Source organism: Dermochelys coriacea, chromosome 2 (genome assembly GCF_009764565.3).
Source record: "Dermochelys coriacea isolate rDerCor1 chromosome 2, rDerCor1.pri.v4, whole genome shotgun sequence".
Classification (NCBI taxonomy): domain Eukaryota; kingdom Metazoa; phylum Chordata; order Testudines; family Dermochelyidae; genus Dermochelys; species Dermochelys coriacea.
The window spans coordinates 115,010,252-115,024,301 of record NC_050069.1 but is presented as its reverse complement, the minus strand read 5'-3'; the positions used below and the strand labels follow the sequence as shown (position 1 = coordinate 115,024,301).

At 43.1% G+C, this 14,050-nt stretch overlaps 1 long non-coding RNA gene across 2 annotated transcripts in view; it reads right to left on the bottom strand.

Annotated features, from left to right (window-relative positions):
• Positions 1–4,774: 4,774 nt before the first annotated feature.
• Positions 4,775–14,050, bottom strand: part of LOC122458408 — a 28,747-nt gene continuing 19,471 nt past the window's right edge. Inside the window, exons 1-3 of one of the 2 annotated variants that reach the window (XR_006278453.1) lie at positions 7,616–7,675; positions 6,139–6,326; positions 4,775–5,075 (exon numbers count right to left, since the gene is read on the bottom strand). This is a non-coding gene — a long non-coding RNA (uncharacterized LOC122458408). Of the gene's footprint in view, positions 5,076–6,138; positions 6,327–7,615; positions 7,676–14,050 lie in introns of those variants that run through there. The other variant, XR_006278452.1, reaches the window with a different exon arrangement.

Sequence of the window (14,050 nt, the reverse complement as noted above, 5' to 3'; positions counted from 1 at the left end):
AAGAAAAGGAGGACTTGTGGCACCTTAGAGACTAACAAATTTATCTGAGCCTAAGCTTTCGTGAGCTACAGCTCACATCATCGGATGCATTCAGTGGAAAATACAGTGGGGAGATTTTATATACACAGAGAACATGGAACAATGGGTGTTACCATACACACTGTAAGGAGAGTGATCACTTAAGATGAGCTATTACCAGCAGGAAGTGGGGGGGGAAGGAGGAAAACCTTTTGTGGTGATAATCAAGGTGGGCCATTTCCAGCAGTTAACAAGAATGTCTGAGAAACTGTGGGGCGTGGGGTGAGCGGGGGGGAAATAACATGGGGAAATAGTTTTACTTTGTGTAATGACTCATCCATTCCCAGTCTCTATTCAAGCCTAAGTTAATTGTATCCAGTTTGCAAATTAATTCCAATTCAGCAGTCTCTCGTTGGAGTCTGTTTTTGAAGCTTTTTTGTTGAAGGATAGCCACTTTCAGGTCTGTAATCGAGTGACCAGAGAGATTGAAGTGTTCTCCAACTGATTTTTGAATGTTATAATTCTTGACGTCTGATTTGTGTCCATTTATTCTTTTACGTGGAGACTGTCCAGTTTGACCAATGTACATGGCAGAGGGGCATTGCTGGCACATGATGGCATATATCATATTGGTAGATGTGCAGGTGAATGAGCCTCTGATAGTGTGGCTGATGTGATTAGGCCCTATGATGGCGTCCCCTGAATAGATATGTGGACAGAGTTGGCAATGGGCTTTGTTGCAAGGATAGGTTCCTGGGTTAGTGGTTCTGTTGTGTGGTGTGTGGTTGCTGGTGAGTATTTGCTTCAGGTTGGGGGGGCTGTCTGTAAGCAAGGACTGGCCTGTCTCCCAAGATCTGTGAGAGTGATGGGTCGTCCTTCAGGATAGATTGTAGATCCTTGATGATGCATTGGAGAGCTTTTAGCTGGGGGCTCAAGGTGATGGCTAGTGGTGTTCTGTTATTTTCTTTGTTGGACCTGTCCTGTAGTAGGTGACTTCTGGGTACTCTTCTGGCTCTGTCAGTCTGTTTCTTCACTTCAGCAGGTGGGTATTGTAGTTATAAGAATGCATGATAGAGATCTTGTAGGTATTTGTCTCTGTCTGAGGGGTTGGAGCAAATGCGGTTATATTGTAGAGCTTGGCTGTAGACAATGGATCATGTGGTGTGATCTGGATGAAAGCTAGAGGCATGTAGGTAGGAATAGCGGTCAGTAAGTTTCCGATATAGGATGGTGTTTATGTGACCATCGCTTATTAGCACCGTAGTGTCCAGGAAGTGGATCTCTTGTGTGGACTAGTCCAGGCTGAGGTTGATGGTGGGATGGAAATTGTTGAAATCATGGTGGAATTCCTCAAGGGCTTCTTTTCCATGGGTCCAGATGATGAAGATGTCATCAATGTAGCATAAGTAGAGTAGGGGCATTAGGGGACAAGAGCTGAGGAAGCGTTGTTCTAAGTCAGCCATAAAAATGTTGGCATACTGTGGGGCCATGCGGGTACCCATTGTAGTGCCGCTGATTTGAAGGTATACATTGTCCCCAAATGTGAAATAGTTATGGGTGAGGACAAAGTCACAAAGTTCAGCCACCAGGTTAGCCGTGACATTATCGGGGATACTGTTCCTGACGGCTTGTAGTCCATCTTTGTGTGGAATGTTGGTGTAGAGGGCTTCTACATCCATAGTGGCTAGGATGGTGTTTTTAGGAAGATCACCGATGGATTGTAGTTTCCTTAGGAAGTCAGTGGTGTCTCGAAGATAGCTGGGAGTGCTGGTAGCATAGGGCCTGAGGAGGGAGTCTACATGGCCAGACAATCCTGCTGTCAGGGTGCCAATGCCTGAGATGATGGGGTGTCAAGGATTTCCAGGTTTATGGATCTTGGGTAGCAGATAGAATACCCCTGGTCGGGGTCCAGGGATGTGTCTGTGCGGATTCGTTCTTGTGCTTTTTCAGGGAGTTTCTTGAGCAAATGCTGTAGTTTCTTTTGGTAACTCTCAGTGGGATCAGAGGGTAATGGCTTGTAGAAAGTGGTGTTGGAGAGCTGCCTAGTAGCCTCTTATTCATATTCCGACCTATTCATGATGACGACAGCACCTCCTTTGTCAACCTTTTTGATTATGATGTCAGAGTTGTTTCTGAGGCTGTGGATGGCATTGTGTTCTGCACAGCTGAGATTATGGGGCAAGTGATGCTGCTTTTCCATAATTTCAGCCCATGTACGTCAGTGGAAGCACTCTATGTAGAAGTCCAGTCTGTTGTTTCGACCTTCAGGAGTCCAGCGAGAATCCTTCTTTTTGTAGTGTTGGTAGGAAGGTCTCTGTGGGTTAATATGTTGGTCAGAGGTGTGTTGGAAATATTCCTTGAATTGGAGATGTCGAAAATAGGAGTCTAGGTCACCACAGAACTGTATCATGTTCGTGGGGGTGGAGGGGCAAAAGGAGAGGCCCCGAGATAGGACAGATTCTTCTTCTGGGCTAAGAGTATAGTTGGATAGATTAACAATATTGCTGGGTGGGCTAAGGGAACCACGGTTGTGGCCCCTTGTGGCATGTAGTAGTTTAGATAGTTTAGTGTCCTTTTTCTTTTGTAGAGAAGCAAAGTCTGTTTGTAGATGGCTTGTCTAGTTCTTGTAAAGTCCAGCCACGAGGAAGTTTGTGTGAAAGGTCGGTTCTTTATGAGAGTATCCAGTTTTGAGAGCTCATTCTTAATCTTTCCCTGTTTGCTGTAGAGGATGTTGATCAGGTGGTTAATTGGAATTAATTTGCAAACTGCAAAATTAATTTAGGCTTGAATAGGGACTGGGAGTGGATGGGTCATTACACAAAGTAAAACTATTTCCCCATGTTATTTCTCCCTCCCCCCCACTCCACCCCCCACTGTTCCTCAGACATTCTTGTTAACTGCTGGAAATGGCCCACCTTGATTATCACCACAAAAGATTTTCCTCCTTCCCCCCCTCCTTCCTGCTGGTAATAGCTCATCTTAAGTGATCACTCTCCTTACAGTGTGTATGATAAAACCCATTGTTTCATGTTCTCTGTGTGTGTGAATATAAATCTCCCCATTGTATTTTCCACCCAGTGCATCCGATGACGTGAGCTGTAGCTCACGAAAGCTTATGCTCAAATAAATTTGTTAGTCTCTAAGGTGCCACAAGTACTCCTTTTCTTTCTACTTGTATGTTTGTTAATATCACTTATCATAGCCTCCCAGGTAGCTACTAAGTGCTGCAATATTAACAAATATCACTTTTCACAGCAAGCCCCAGGACCCACTAAGCCTGGATGAGGGGGCTGAAGGGAGAGGCAGCATTATTTTTGTTATTGAGTCTGCCAAAAACCTCTACAAATATACATTTCAATGATTTGGATGTGACTCTTTGCATATTTAATTGTTTTTCCTAAAGTTAATTATGTATTTTAGAAAAAAGTGTCAGTGAGGTCACCAGTGAGAGTTGGTGGCTGCACTCTGAGGCCACCAAAAATTTTGTTGCAAGAATGCCTGATTTAGAGTTTCCCTTACTGTTAGTATGCAATGTCTCCATTGTGGAAGGAGAGTGGTGTGGCTTCACACGCATGTAAAGATGGGAAGACAAGCTCCACTCTATTTGTTTCCTAAAGACTATTAAAGGCAGAAATGCAGAGCACTGAGTGAAATCTCTCTGAAAAACCCAGACCTACTGAAATTGAAAAGAATGCTACTGAGATAGATTTGTCTCTGCCCATCACAGAGCAAGGAATCCACCCACTTAGTTATTTCTTAGTTACGCAATTCCCTGCACTCTGGCTGTGGGAGTGTGGTTTGCATAATGACAATAAGAATGTTTCTCAACAATAGTATAATATGCAAATCCCTTTACCCTGCCTCAGGGCCTTTATTAGCCAACCAGAGATCAGGGATTTGAACAATTATTGTATGGCTATTTCTCCAGTGTACAGGTATTTTAAAAATCCTTTCACTGTGACTGGGTACAGCTCACTGAACTCTGGATCTATCTGACCCCTTAAACATGGCTGCCTTAATTTCTGATTCTGTGACACCCAACCCTGTCACTCTACCCTAACTTCAGATATGGAATATACCTGAATAAAGAAATTACTCCAGGGAGGGAAGGAGGGGAAAGACGCCATCTGCAGCAGCAAAGAGGAGAAGATATTGGGAAGTCTGGAGTTAAATGAGGGGTTTGGAAGGTGAAAAGGCCATGTTTCTTATGGACCTGTGGAGGTGGAGTCCTGTGAGCAGTAGACAAGCAGTGTACTGGGTGTGAGGATGGAAAGCACATTTCATTATTAAGTAATAATACTTTGTAGTAACAGAAGTGCTCTTTAAATTAAATCAGTAGGAGTGGTATCTTGATCTAATGAGCTCATTGGCCATATTAATGAGGAGCAACCCAATACATTTAGTATTTAAATGAACTGTATTAACAAAATTAATATTCAAAGTGGAGGGACATAAGTAAAAATGTAGAGGGAGAAAGACAAAGTTGGGAGAACAGAAATCTGAAGGGTCTAGAAAAGTATTTACTCAATCTTTACATGCTACTCAGTGGCCAGTATGTGGTCTTTGTGCCACATCTAGTTCAGAGTCTGTGGAGCTGCATGGATTTAAACCAGCTGAGGATCCCAATGTGTATGATGAGCATTTTCAGCATCTGTAACTGCTCATCTCAAAAAGGTTTCTTCACTAGGAAGAGTTAAGTCAACCTTTTCCCTCTATTTCCTCCCTCCGAAAAAACCTCAAATCATTGTGGGTGCCTTTCTGGGTTTTTTTAAAAGTGTCTGAATACATTATTTTGAGATGTACAAATGCCTTGTCCAGTAGCATCATGTCTTTTGATTGGTATGCTGCCCTTTTATTGATGTATCCCAGCATGCTGCTTGCCTTTCATCCTTTTATGCCTCCAAAGATTTTTTTTCCCCAGTAATCCCTTTCTGGGGAAGTATTTTGCATCTCTCTTCTGTTTAAAATGTACATTCTGTTTTGGTGTGTTCACGTCCTCAGGTTTGTGATTTTACATTTGTTTCCATAAAAGGGCATTTTTTCTTAGGTCCAGTCATCTAAAAGAAAATTATAGTCAAGTTTGTATTGGTATTAATCTTTGATATCTTACTGTACACTTGATAGTCTCACAGAATTAAATCCTGGTCTGTCTGAAGACAGGGGCAAAACCCTGACTGATTTAGATAGTACCAGATTTTGGCTCTCATACTCTGTTGAATGGATAAAGCCCGTTCCCAAAGCCATTCTGGGTACTTCCTGGCTAGGAATCTTTCTAGTAAGGGCCATTAGTATGTACAGCCACCCACTGCTTCCTGCTTTCAAGCCAAAAAGAGGTACAGTATAGTGCTCTCTTATGCTATACTATTGGTTGAATAATATTCACTTGAGGTGGGCTCCATTGTGGTTTTGCCATGAGCCCCTAGTAAAGGGCAGGGCATAGTTACACCGCCCCATGTGCAGACCAAGAACCAGTTTGTGACTGAGTCACAATCTGATCCACAGTTATCCTTTGGGCTAGGACTGGCACTGCAGAGTAGGGGAGGCAATCTGTGCTGGCTCTATGCTTGGCACAAATTACTTTTCCTGCTTCACTGTATCAGCTGCTCTAGCCTGTGAGCTGGGAAGGCACAGCAGACTCAACTCCCACCCCACTCCTTGGGAGTAAGGGGGCACCTTTGTAACATGTTTTTGTATATTAAATCGCGATTATAGGTTGTTTTGTGCTTTAAAATAAGTTATTCTTTATGCCTTTACATTTGATTAAGGTATTTGACCAGGTATTAGATATGGAGTCTGAAATTCAAATGGCGTGCCTGCCGAACAACGGCTCGACTCCATCTTTGTTTAACTTCTTGTTGACGTTTTCACGCTCTTTTGGAACTTTGGCAGGGAAAGCAGTTAACGGTCAGCACAGAACTGGTTCAAACAGGTTCCAGCAGGAGAGCTGCCAGTTTTACCTCAGAACCGTGGCACGCTTGTGCCTATATAAACTCTGAGCACCTGCAGCCTAGTTGCTGTCCGTCCTAGAGACCATCACGGTAGCGTTGTATTTGCTCGGCAACGAGGATCAGAAGATCAGCATCTGGAGATATCAGAATTAAGAACCATGACTGTGCTTACCAATCTCTGAATCCCACATCATTTGCAGCGAGAGGTACAGAGGTCCTGTTGATCGCTCACCCTCGGGGGATCGCAGAGCTAGGCCTCTCTTTAGCATCAGCAGATCCTGTTGATCTCCATTTAAGAAGCAGTTGAGACCCAGGGTCCATCATTCGCCTGTGACAACGTGGGGTCGAACCATCTACTGCCTATGAACACCAAGATACGGTGCAGTATCTGGGGTATTTTTGTTTTAGGTTTATTTGTTTATTGCCAGGGTACCTATTTGGTTGGGCCTGGGTTTTAAACCCCAAACTGTCAAACCACATCTCACTCTTGTTTCTTATTAAGTGATCTGTTTAAATAAAAGCTGTTATATGTTTACTTTATTCTTTTCTCTTCTTTATCCATTTGCATCACAGGATAGGTAGGTACACTATCTTTCCCTTCTAATCCCTGGGTGATAGATAAGGGTCCAAGATCCTGCTAATTAGCGGCAAGGTATAGCTGGCCTATACCATCCTCAGCAACATAGTTAACGTTACAGGGTTAACACCTTCTGCATGTTTACTCATCTTTGCAGGTGATTAGCCATTGGTACAATCTGGCCCTATGCTCTTTGGCAAATATTGCTGGGTTTTGTCAAATTTATTAGGTGGCATTCAGTCAGCTGTGTATCTGTCTGAATCCTATTTGTCTCATAACTTATTTGGCAAAAACTTTTTTTATTCAACTGTCTTTAGTCAAGACCCTTTTCCCTATCCAGCAACTTCAGTCTGGGATCCAATCAAATCAGGATTTGTTGTATCTTCAATTTGTCTTCACCCTGTATATAAATCAGGCCATGTGGAAGGTATTCAGATACCAATATGAACTGAAATACAAACCAAAATCCAAATCCAAATAGCAGATACTGACGATGGACACATCAGATTGAGGAGAGGGGAGAAAGGGTCACCACTCCCACCGCATACAGAGTCCCACCTCTTGCCTTAGCCCATTCCCTCCTTTACCTCTTGTGTTCACCATCTGTCTGCTGTGGAGAGATATTTTCCAAATTAGTCCTTTCTTTAAGGCTGAGTCCCACAAGGTACCAAGCACACACTCATTTCCCACTAAGTTCAGTAGAAAATTCAGCTGCTTAGCAGGAAGGGGTCTTTGTTAAAACTAGGACTTCAGAAACTTTGAGCAACACCGTGGTGTGGCTCAGTCTGCTTGCATGATGGTCTAAGAGAGATTGTGGATGACAGAAAACTTACACAAGAAAGTTTTAAAACAGATTCTTCTATGAAAATCTAAATATTCAGGGCCAGATCCTCAGCAGGGTAAATCAGTGTAGTCACAATACATCAATGTATGCCACTTGTGGAAGCTGCACTTCCCTGGCCAACCCTGGCAGAAATATTGGCAGAAAACTTCCTTGAAATTAGTTGTTAATACCTTCCTCTCACTAGCCTGCGTCAGATGTCCCTAATTAAAAGAGGCAAAAAATATTCACTTAATCTGTCTGCTATTAAGCAACCATCTTGTAGCTTCTTGCTTTGTGGTCCTTTGTGGAATGGTGGGATGTGCTGCTAGCTGGTGATTACACAAGACCTCTTGTTTAGAGAGCACAATGTTCTGAAAAAGAACTTAAGAATCTAGGCAACAGTGGCACAACATGCTCAAAAATGACTGGGATGAACTTCTCTCATGCCTGGAATGCTTCAGTTAAGATAACACCACACTAATAGCCAAAGAGCCCACTCCTAAAAATATCTATATATGTTTCATCATTGCAACAAAGTACCAAAGGCCATTACTGCAAAATATTCCTATTCTTAACAATGCTAGGCTAGCTCCTTGACTACTGTCATGCCTTCTTTTTAAATCTACCCTAACTGAAATTGGGTTCCTGTTTTTTGTGCATGTTGCACAATTTCAAGTGGAGAGATGTAGGAGGAATTATTTCATTGTGTGCTTGAATTAAATAATGATACATTATACTGTATATTGCAAGACAGATAGCACCAGCTTGAATCAGAAGCCGGTACAGATAAGATACAGAGAGCAATAATGAAAGGTGCATATTTTGCATGGTCAGTCGCTAATTTTCATTATATTCTTTACACCAGCAGCTTCACAGCACTTAACTATATATAATGAATATTCCTCATCTCTCTCATTCTGGAAAGGGAGATGAAACAGCCACGTTACTTTCACACTTCCATTTTCATATTTAAGCCATGAATTCAGCTGAATTAGGTTAAATTCTAGTGCTATTTTGTACTGTGCTGAAAGAGAAGGGGTTTCAGGAGGCTGCAACCAAGGAATTATACTATACAGTAGCTTTTAAAGATTGTTACTCCTTACCTGCCAGGGCACACTGATCTGATTTCTGCATGGGAATATTTTAAATACTGTCATTTACTGACTTGATCTTTAGCATTTAACCTTTTTCATACAGAAATAACACTGGTTTTAATATGGAGTCTTCTAAAATTACAAATATGACCCTTCAGATGTATATGTTTCTAGCACTTGTTAATTTCGTCAATTGCTTTTTTGGGATCAATATTTCATTTTCTAATTGGTCATTTGATCTCTGTCTTTGTGATGCTGCACTTCTGATGTATGTCACTTCAGGAGCATTTTCATTTTCATTGTAGGTGGCATGGAGCAATTTTAGCATAAAAAGAAAAGTATAACTAGGAATGACGGGGGAGAAAATTACATTTTGTATATATAGTATTAAATGCTTCCATTAGTTGCCATAGGGATGGGCAGAATTTGTCTTAAATGACATCTTTTTCTGATACTTTGGATGTGTTAAAAAGAAAACATTGTGGAGAGTTTTTATTATTGCTCTTGAAGACTTTTTTAAATGGAAAGGGAGGAAAAAATTAGTGATATTTCTCTAGCAGACAAGGGAGGCTGTTAACAGAGCAATCAACACCTTCACCTGCCCTTAGAGATGCTGACCTCAGCAATACATTCATCTATGCAATTCCAGGATTTGTAATCCCACAGCTGCTCTGAACTTCACCTTTTCCAGTTGTGCAACATTCTTTATCAGGCCAGCTTCTTCCTCCTCTCCCCCTTCCCAGCAGGACCTTAAAAGCCTAACCAATGGTAAATTGTTTCCTGCAAGTATCATTGCATATGTTTTAAATAAATAAAACAAACTGGTTAGACCTACTTTTTCAGGTCACTTTCATTTTTATACAGTTAGTGGAAATATCAGAAATTAATTTAAAAGAAATCCCCGTTTTACAGTCAATCCAGTGATTTTTTTTTAACTTCCAAATCCCAGAGAGACAAGTGCCATATCACAGTATGTGATCCAGGCCTAGGGCTATCAGATGCTGGGAGAATTGTTCATGTCAAGCCTAAGAGTGAGAAGGATGCCAGCTGTACTGTTTACCTGCATCCTGTCCCTTGGATAATTGGTGTATAGATCATTCAACACAAGGGACCACTGGATAACTTTGGTAACCAAAAATGTTAGTGTTTCAGAAGTGACTACTGTACAACATGCAAATGACTCTTGACAAAGGACTTGATCCCGCACCATTAAAGTTTTCCCATTAACTTCCGTAAGAGCAGGATCTGGCACATCAGAAACATGTATGGAACTCTCTATGTATTCTTGGGGTCTGATCCAAAAATCACCACTGTTAATGGGAATTTTTTCATTGACTTCAGTGGGTTAGGCTCAAGCCCTAGAAACTAACAACCCTCCATCCCATTCCAGCATTTCAGGATAGCTACACATGATGGCATTTTTCTTTATTTTTTGTCCCTCAAAAAATAATGAGCAAAAATCAGGACAGGGGAGTGTTATAGGTGCCTATATAAGACAAAGCCCCGAATATTGGGACTGTCCTGATAATATCAGGATGTCTGGTCATCCTACTGGGAACGGTGAGGAAATGGGTCCTGAATCTGGGGCTTCAGGAGTGATATATGCAAAACAGGGTATATTTGGAGAGAACTGCGTGAGTTCAAAGGTGACTGGGCTAATTTGCTGGCAAACTCAGTAGGGGCCAAGAAACTGGTAGTCCAATTTATGAAATGGCCTATCCATGTGTAGGTATTTCATTGAGAGCCATACCTCTGAGCTACCAAAAGGGTGGACCTCTCCTGTTGTAAACAGTCCACATATTGTTTGTAGCACTTTTGGGGGTACTTGAGATGAACACTTGGGTCATTTTGGGTTTGATGTATCTGTTGTATCCAGTTCAATGTTGCTGGATTGTTGGAAGTTGCAAGTAGCTCTGGATAAAACTGAGGGTGGAACTGATATTTTGAAGGGTAAAAAAGGGGCTTTTCCCCATAGAAGCATGTTCTACATTATTGTACATGAACTGTGTCTGAGGTAGCAGCAAGGACCAGTTGTTCTGGTGGAAGTTTATGTAGCATTGAAGATACTGTTCCAGATTGTGGTTGGTTCTCTCTCCTTGACCATTTGTCTGGGGGGCAATAGACAGAGGAAAGACAGGAGCAGATGCCCAAAATCTGGTGAGCTTCTTGCCAGAAGTGGGAGAGAAATTGCTCACCACTGTTGGAGGTGATGCACTCCAGGAGGCCATGGAAGCGGATGACTTGATCCACCCAGAGCCAGGCAGTTTCCTGGCAGGGGAGTGGGTCAATGCAGACAATGTGAGTGGTCTACACCTGTCAGAAAGGTTTCAAACCCATGGGACTTGGGTAGTTCTACAACAACCTTACTATTTTTGGTTCCTGGATGAAAAGAGGTTACGAAATCAAAGTGCAAAAAGAGTAAGGCCCACTGATGTTATCATTGGTTGAATGCCTTGGCTTCATGCAAATATTCTAGGTTCTTATGATTGATGTACACTAGGCTTCTTCTGGATAGTAGCATCACTCTTTGAAGGTGGTCTTAATTGCCAGGAGTTCTTTCTCCAAAATTCATAAGGTGTGAGTTTCCTAGAGTAAAAAGTGCATGGATGTAACAACTGTTGAAGGACTGTGCCTTTGGGATAGCACTGCTCCTGTCACCAAGTGGGAAGGCATCCCTTTGGTGATGAAGGTTTGCATGGTATCTGGGTGGACCAAAATGGGAGTGGTGATAAATGCGAGTTTTAATTGCTTGAAGATCTGCTGTGCCTCAGGAGACTAGAGGAATCTGCTGTTTTTGTGGAGAAGGGCAGTGAGAGGGGTGATCCACTTCCAGAACCCCAGAATGAACCACTGATAGAAGTTTTGTGGCACCTTATAGACTAACAGATGTATTGGAGCATAAGCTTTCGTGAGTGAATACCCACTTCATTGGATGCAACTGACGAAGTGCGTATTCACCCACGAAAGCTTATGCTCCAATCCGTCTGTTAGTCTATAAGGTGCCACAGGACTCTTTGCCGCTTTTACAAATCCAGACTCACACGACTACCCCTCTGATACTTGATAGAAGTTTGACAACTCCAGGAAATGTAGCTCATGAATGTTCTGTAGCATTGCCCACTTGAGGACTGCCTTTACCTTGCATGGGTCCATTTCAGTACCCACAGGGGAAAAGATCCCCAAGAATTCTATGGTGAACTAATCAAAGGTGTATTTTACTAGTTTACCATAGAGGCCATGTCAGCATAGCCTGGTGTCGTGTTTGGCATCGTCCAAAAAAAAGTGTCACCCAGGTAAGCTACCACATGTTGGTCCAGAATGTCCCAGAGTACATCATTAATAAACATTAATGTTTTGGATGTGTTTTTCAAACCAAAAGGCATCACAAGATAATCATCATAGGCATCCGATGAAGTGAGCTGTAGCTCACGAAAGCTTATGCTCTAATAAATTTGTTAGTCTCTAAGGTGCCACAAGTACTCCTTTTCTTTTTGCTAATACAGACTAACACGGCTGCTACTCTGAAAGATAATCAAAGTTGCTGTAATAAAGGTGTTTTTCATTTGTCCACAGCTCTAATACATACTAGGTTGTATGCCTCCACCATAGTTTTATGTATAAGCTGAGCAGCAGTCATACAGTACATTAGCTCAGGGATTAGTGGTAGCAGGTATCCATTTCTAATAGTGACCTGATTCACCGCCTGATAGTTCACACATAGTTGGAGGCTGCCATCTTTTTTTTCTTTTTTCTTTTTTCTTTTTTAATAAAGAGGACTGGTGTCCCAGTGGGCAAGGTGGATTTGTGAATAAACACCTTAGCTAAGTTCTCCTGAAGGTAGGTGTGCGGAGTGGCTAGTTTGTGATGGATATGGCCTGAACAGTATGTTTGCCCCAGGTTGTAGCTCAGCTGGGTAATTATAGTCCCTGTTGGGGGTGTGGGGGTGGCAAGTTGTCAGCGGATGGCACTGACTAGTTTCCATCAAAGAGAGACCCTTTGATCATCTCTACTAGGTCTGGAATGGGCTTGAACTGCAGGAGAATCTGTCATGCCTTGGCACCAATAAAGTTGTCTGCTGTACATGAGTCAATGAGGGACTGCTGTAGAGGGAGTGGTTGGGGATGGCTGGGATTCATAACTCAACTGGTACTTGTGAGTGTGTTGCTGGTTGACAGGAACTGACGTGTTCCAGTCAGGATGTCAGTTTAGGTTTCAGGGGAACACGGTCAGGGCACCCAGGTTAGCCCCCTTCATGGAGCTGGTCTGACTTGTTTGCCAGGTTCCTTCAGGATGGGTTCCTTTTGGGGCAACTGGAGATAACATGGCCCAGCTCACCACAATAGTAACACAGATTAAGTTATCACTGGCACTCTCACTCATCAGAGGTGAGTTGCCAGCAGGCCAGGTCTAACCTTCATCAGATCATGGTGGAGTGGAAATAGCAGGGGCACAGTTGTGATGTCCCTCTTCTTTCATCCCATTGCTCACATATATCATATGTCTATCCAGATAACAAGATCTATGAAAGTGTCCATAACCTTTGGGGGAATCTCATCTTGGGCCAATTCATCCTTGACCTCATCCCACAAACTCCATCAAAAATGAAATAACTGGGCCACCTCATTCAGTTCCATGTCCGATACGAGACAGCAGAAGTGAGCAGCATAAGAAGTCGGAGTTGTTGGAGTTTCTATTGTTTCTGCAAGGCAGCATCAGTGGAGCGGGGTTGTTGAAGATGGTTGATATCACCTTCTAGAAGGCATCCCAACAGTGGAGAAGGCCTCTTCCAACTCCTCCCCAGTCAGCAGGCAGACTACCAGGCCTACCTTACTCTGATTGGAAGAGTATGTCTGAGGTTAAAGCAATAACAAGAGGTGGCTCCAGTTCATGAAGCCTTGGAATTAGGAGCAGCTCACATTAAAGTGCTTGGGCAGAGGAATAGCAGGTCCCAGCTCAGGTGACAGCATGGCTAAATGGAACAGGTACACAGCACTCTCTTCTTGGAGTTGATGGGCTTGCTCCCACAACACCTGATTCTCAGTGAGCAGCTGTGCGTTCTGTGCCTGCAATGCTCTGTTATCTGCCTGGAGGCAGAACACCTATCATGCAGCACTGATGCCCCTGGGGATACAGGGAACTCTGCAGGGTCTAGCCTCAGCTGGGCCCACTCGAAGGAATAGGTAGCAGTTCAAGAATGCTGAAAGGACCGGGGCATAGGTAGTCATGCCTAATGGTTAGAGTTGGGAATCCACACTGGAGACGGAGTCAGGAGTCAGGCCAAGGGTCAAAGTTTAAATCAGAATCAGGGGGCAAGCCAAGGGGCAAACCAGAGTCAGAGTCTGGGATTAAGCCAAGGGTCAGAGCTAGACTCAGTAGCCAGGGGTAGGGCAAAGAAGCTGGGACCTGGAGCAAGGCAGGGAAGCAGGAACTGGGACCAGACAGGGATCTGGGATAAAGAGGGAAAGGAGCAGGCTGAGAGGCAGGAACCAGGAGTCAGGCAAGTAGGCAGGGTCCACAGTGCCAGCCAGTCAGGGATTCACCTAGTTGCTTGGACAGCTTCCTTTGCCTTGTTCTAGCTTAAGGACTGCAT